At 44.6% G+C, this 4,973-nt stretch overlaps 1 pseudogene; it reads left to right on the top strand.

Moving 5' to 3' along the window:
- The first annotated feature begins 2,768 nt into the window (after positions 1 to 2,768).
- LOC144246935 (SNW domain-containing protein 1 pseudogene) lies at positions 2,769 to 4,385 on the top strand (annotated as a pseudogene).
- The last annotated feature ends 588 nt before the right edge of the window (positions 4,386 to 4,973 follow it).

Below are 4,973 nucleotides of genomic sequence, written 5' to 3'. Positions count from 1 at the left end.
TGGATCCCCTCAGCCAGAGATGTCTCATGTACCCCTGGAGTTGTAGCACTCACTTCCAGGAGCTCTTAGGTAAGATCACAATCCTTCAGGCTAACAGGCCACAGGTTAACTACTTAGTGTTACAACTTACCACTAAAAAAATAAACCATTTAACCCTTAGGGCCATTAGCAAATACCCAACTTCTAGAAAACCAATTTGCAAACACAATACCAATTGTAAACAGAAAAACATATTGTAAACAAATAGAGTTCTGAAATGAGCCATCACTTCAATAGTCCCAGATGTCCCTGAGGGAGGTGAACAAGTTGTCTCCATCACTGTTCTGCTCATGGCTCCACCATGTCTCTTGAGGAGCTCTTGGGGGATGCTGCTTGTGGCCCCAGGCAGGCTGTAGGGCAGGAGGGACACATGTGGCAGGTACCCAGTGTGTTCCTGTGTCTGTTGAAACACACGATGTCCCCGTCCTTACAGGTGATGAGATCCCATGTGCGTCCCCAGCTATTGGTGAGAAGGTCTCACACCATTACCTTGGGTTTGATCATTGTCAGATTGTAGTGATAGAGAGTGATTTAAAATGACTGGGCTCTGGGTCTTTTCTAATACTCTCAAATGATTTAGTGTATAGATAGCTTTAGCTACTCTGCTCTGTGGGGATTCACAACACATTCCTCCCTTTTGTTTTTCAAGCTTCCATTCTCAAGTGCCATGTGCTCTTTTCACCATGGCTTGTCCTGTTGCTAGTTTGGGAATGCCAGTGTGGTGTGGCACTCTCCAGAGCTGTAGGAAATGTCTTGTTTTCTGTGAAGTGTAAACAGGACCATTGTCTGTTTTGATGGACAGGGGAAGGGGATCCCTAAAGCAGCAGAGGCTGAACCCCAATGTGCAATGGCATCCCGACCCCTTTCACCTGTGTGTAATGTAGCCCATCTTGCTGGTGAAAAGTATTAATGGTAAATGTACATCTTTTAGACATCCAAATTCAGGGATGTGCAAATTGATCAGTTTGCCAGACTTGCAAAGCATGTATTCCACGAGGGTTCATCCCCATCTGCCGTGGTGCAGCGTGGCCTTGGCAGTCAGTGCAGGTGCTAACAATGTTATGAGCCTCTGTGTCTGAGAGCCGGGATTGTCGTTGTAAGGCCAGAACCCCTTGGTGGAAGAAATCAGGTGATGCCTTTGCTTGTGCTGCCATGTCTGGCTGTGGTGCTGCCCGAGCAGAGCCAGCTAGCCAGTCTGCTGGAGCACTGTGCTCTGTGATGAAATATGGTACATTTGTTGTGACTTCTGATGGGTAATGTGTAATAGGGCAAGTTCTGGCCAGGATGGTATGACACAGAGTTTTTAGTAAGTCCAACATTCGCCACTCACCTTCCTCTTTCCATGGCACTACGGCTTTTCCTATTTAGCCTAGAGCTGTCAGTAAACACGGAAACACATTCTAAGGGTGTTCAGCTATGTTCCACATAAATCCAGAACATTTGTAAAATGTCCATTTTTGTAAAATGTCCATTTTTGTAAAATGTCATTTATGACAAAACCCACTTAGTTTGAGACTTAAGGAAGTCACAATTCCCTGAAAGAAGAAGGATCCTGAAACTATGTGTGTCTTTTAGATAATTACACAAAGAGGTGTTAAAGCATAGAAGATGCCAGCTCTAAATGCAGTTATAACATCTTATGAATAATGCCTATTATTAAGTCAGTATATTCACATCATGTATTCAATATATCAGTGGCATCTGTCTTACGAAGTTGAGATAACACCTTTCTAGAGTCATGTACTTATGACAGTAAAATGAAACAAAGGAAAATGCTAAAACAGCTTCCAATCAATAACAGCCATAATGTAAAATCATCACTGACTCTTACTGTGTTACCTATGGAAGAGGAGACAGCAATTGTAACAAAGATTGTAACAAGCAATAGAATCTTTGACAAAATACAAGTTGAACACACTGTATCTTCTTTATCCACAAACAGGTGTTTATTAATGTTTCATCATAGCTGTTTTAGTCAGATTTGTCTTACCTCTTAAAAGAAAACAACTATATATCTTGCAATGTAGAAAAGTAGTATTTGGCTGCTTTAGACTGCAGTGCAAGATGTCACCAAAAGCATTCTATGGTATTCTGTCACCATCTGTTAAAGCCAGGCGGGGCAGTGTTCTTTATCTCTTCCATGACTCACCCTCCCTTGGGGAGATATCTTCTGTCAATGGGCCATTGAGTGTCACTGCAGGACTGATAAGATTCCATCATCCCATTGTGAGATGCTCCACCCTGGGGAGGAGCCAAGCATTCCTACCTGGATATAATCAGAGACTTTTCAACACCACAGGCAGCCTTTTCCACTGGATTCCCAGAGGAGCAGCTTTCTTTTCCTCCGCATTTCCAGACCCTTCTACTTCACTCGACCTTCCGAGGAACCCTCCACCCTTCTGCAGGATCCCTGCTTACACAGAACCACAGCTGTCACTGCAGGAGGGCTGAGCCACCACTTCGTGGGACTGGTGCCAGCACCCTGACCCACAGGCTGCCAGGTTGTATTCGGACTTTGTCTGTTTGACCAGTAATTTTTTTTAACTAATTTACTAATTTTTTTACTAATTTTACAACTGAGCTAATTATTTCTAAACTTTAAAGAACTGCTGCAGGTAAAATTCAAGGTTCTAGGACTTAGTTAAGAACTTAAAAATAATTGCCGCAAATAATCTTAGAGGAGAGCTGTGGACTGAGTGCAGGAGCTGGGTGGACAGTGTAAGGTCAAGATGGCCCTCAGCAGCTTTTTGCCAGCTCCAACCCAGCTGTCCCCAGATCTGCTGGAACTAGGAGAAAGAGCAAGAGCTCAGAGATCCAGGCAGAATGCTCTGACCTCCTCACAAAGGGAACCTCCCCCATATGGTGACCGGAAAGGATGGATACCACGAGTTCTGGAGGATTTTGGAGATGGGGGTGCCTTCCCAGAAATTCACGTGGCCCAATATCCATTGGATATGGGCCAAAAGAAGAAAATTTCCAATGCTTTGGCTCTTCAGGTGGATGCAGAAGGAAAAATAAAATACGATGCAATTGCTCGGCAAGGACAGTCAAAGGACAAGGTTATTTACAGCAAGTACACAGATCTTGTGCCAAAAGAGGCCATGGATGTGGGTGATCCTGAACTGCAAAGACCAGATGACAAGGCAATTGGAGAGGTAACAAAGAAGACAAGAGCAGCCTTGGAGAAATTAGTCTCCCAAAAAGTTGCAGCAGCCATGCCAGTTGGAGCTGCTGAGGAGCCAGCTCTGGCGCAGTACATTCGGTACACACCATCTCAGCAAGGAGCTGCATTCAACTCTGGAGCAAGGCAGAGAGTTATTTGCGTGGTGGAAATGCAGAAGGACCCTATGGAGCCTCCAAGATTCAAAATCAACAAGAAGATTCCACGAGGACCACCATCTCCTCCAGCACCTGTAATGCACTCTCCAAGTAGAAAGATGACTGTGAGAGAGCAGCAAGAGTGGAAAATTCCTCCATGCATTTCCAACTGGAAGAATGCAAAGGGTTACACCGTTCCCTTGGAGAAGCGTCTGGCTGCAGATGGCAGAGGATTGCAGGCTGTTCATATTAATGAAAACTTTGCCAAACTTGCTGAGGCGCTCTATATTGCTGACAGAAAGGCTCGTGAGGCAGTAGAGATGCGTGCCCAGGTGGAGAGGAAGATGGCTCAGAAAGAAAAGGAGAAACACGAGGACAAGCTCAGAGAAATGGCTCAGAAAGCCAGGGAGAGAAGAGCAGGGATCAAAACAAGTGTTGAAAAGGAGGATGGAGCAGCTAGAGAAAGAGATGAAATCAGACGTGACCGGCGCAAAGAGAGACAGCATGACAGAAATCTTTCCCGGGCAGCTCCTGATAAAAGGTCAAAGCTGCAAAGGAATGAGAACAGAGATATCAGTGAAGTTATTGCCCTGGGGGTACCCAACCGCAGGCCATCCAATGAAATCCAATATGACCAGAGGCTGTTCAACCAGAGCAAGGGTATGGACAGTGGCTTTGCTGGAGGAGACGATGAAATTTATAATGTTTATGACCAGCCATGGAGAAGTGGCAAGGATATGGCCCAAAACATCTACAGGCCAAGTAAAAATATGGATAAGGACATGTATGGTGATGATCTAGAGGCTCAAATAAAGATCAAGAGGTTTGTTCCTGACAAAGAGTTTTCTAACTTGGATCGTAACAGCAGAAGCAGAGGCAGAGATGGACCAGTTCAATTTGAGGAGGATCCATTTGGTTTGGACAAGTTTCTGGAAGAAGCCAAGCAACACGGCGGTTCTAAACAGCCATCAGGCAGCAGCTGCCCTAAGGAACACGAGCATCAGAGCAAAAAGAGGAGGAAGGACTGAATCTGCTCCTTGGGAGGTAGCAAAATGGACTGCAAAAGGATTTGACTTCATGCAGAAGGATTTCTAATATTGGCTGTACAGGAGGATGGCATTTATAACACAGCAGTTCACAACACTAGCATGCACACACTGATTCTTCTGCATAGGACAGCTACCCGAGGAGAGAGAAGACACTGAGACCACCTGGAAACATTTCATAAGAGAATTAATTATTCTTTAGCAAGTTCTCTGACTTGGCTGATGCCCCATTGCCCAGCACCTAAGGGTAAGAATGTAGCCCCCTTCCTATAGCTTTAGTTCTTGTAGGTAGCTAAAGCTTGATCTGTTAAAGCTTTCCTGCGGTATATAATGATCCTCTTATGCTGTAACAGATGTCGTGGTGATGATTCAGTGTTTTAGTGTGGCTATACAGTTTATTTGAACAAGGGAGGGGAAACAGCTGGGTTCTGTCTTAAAAGCAAGTCCTCATTCATATTTTCTCAGTAATCCTTGTTTTAGTTTCCTTACATTTAGTGAAATAAAACCTCCTTCTGTAGAAGCAGCTCCCTGGTCAGAGAGACAGAAGCTAGATAAGTTTTCCCGGAATCG

This window comes from Lonchura striata, chromosome 11 (assembly GCF_046129695.1).
Source record: "Lonchura striata isolate bLonStr1 chromosome 11, bLonStr1.mat, whole genome shotgun sequence".
Classification (NCBI taxonomy): domain Eukaryota; kingdom Metazoa; phylum Chordata; class Aves; order Passeriformes; family Estrildidae; genus Lonchura; species Lonchura striata.
This window is presented reverse-complemented; position numbering and strand designations above follow the sequence as displayed.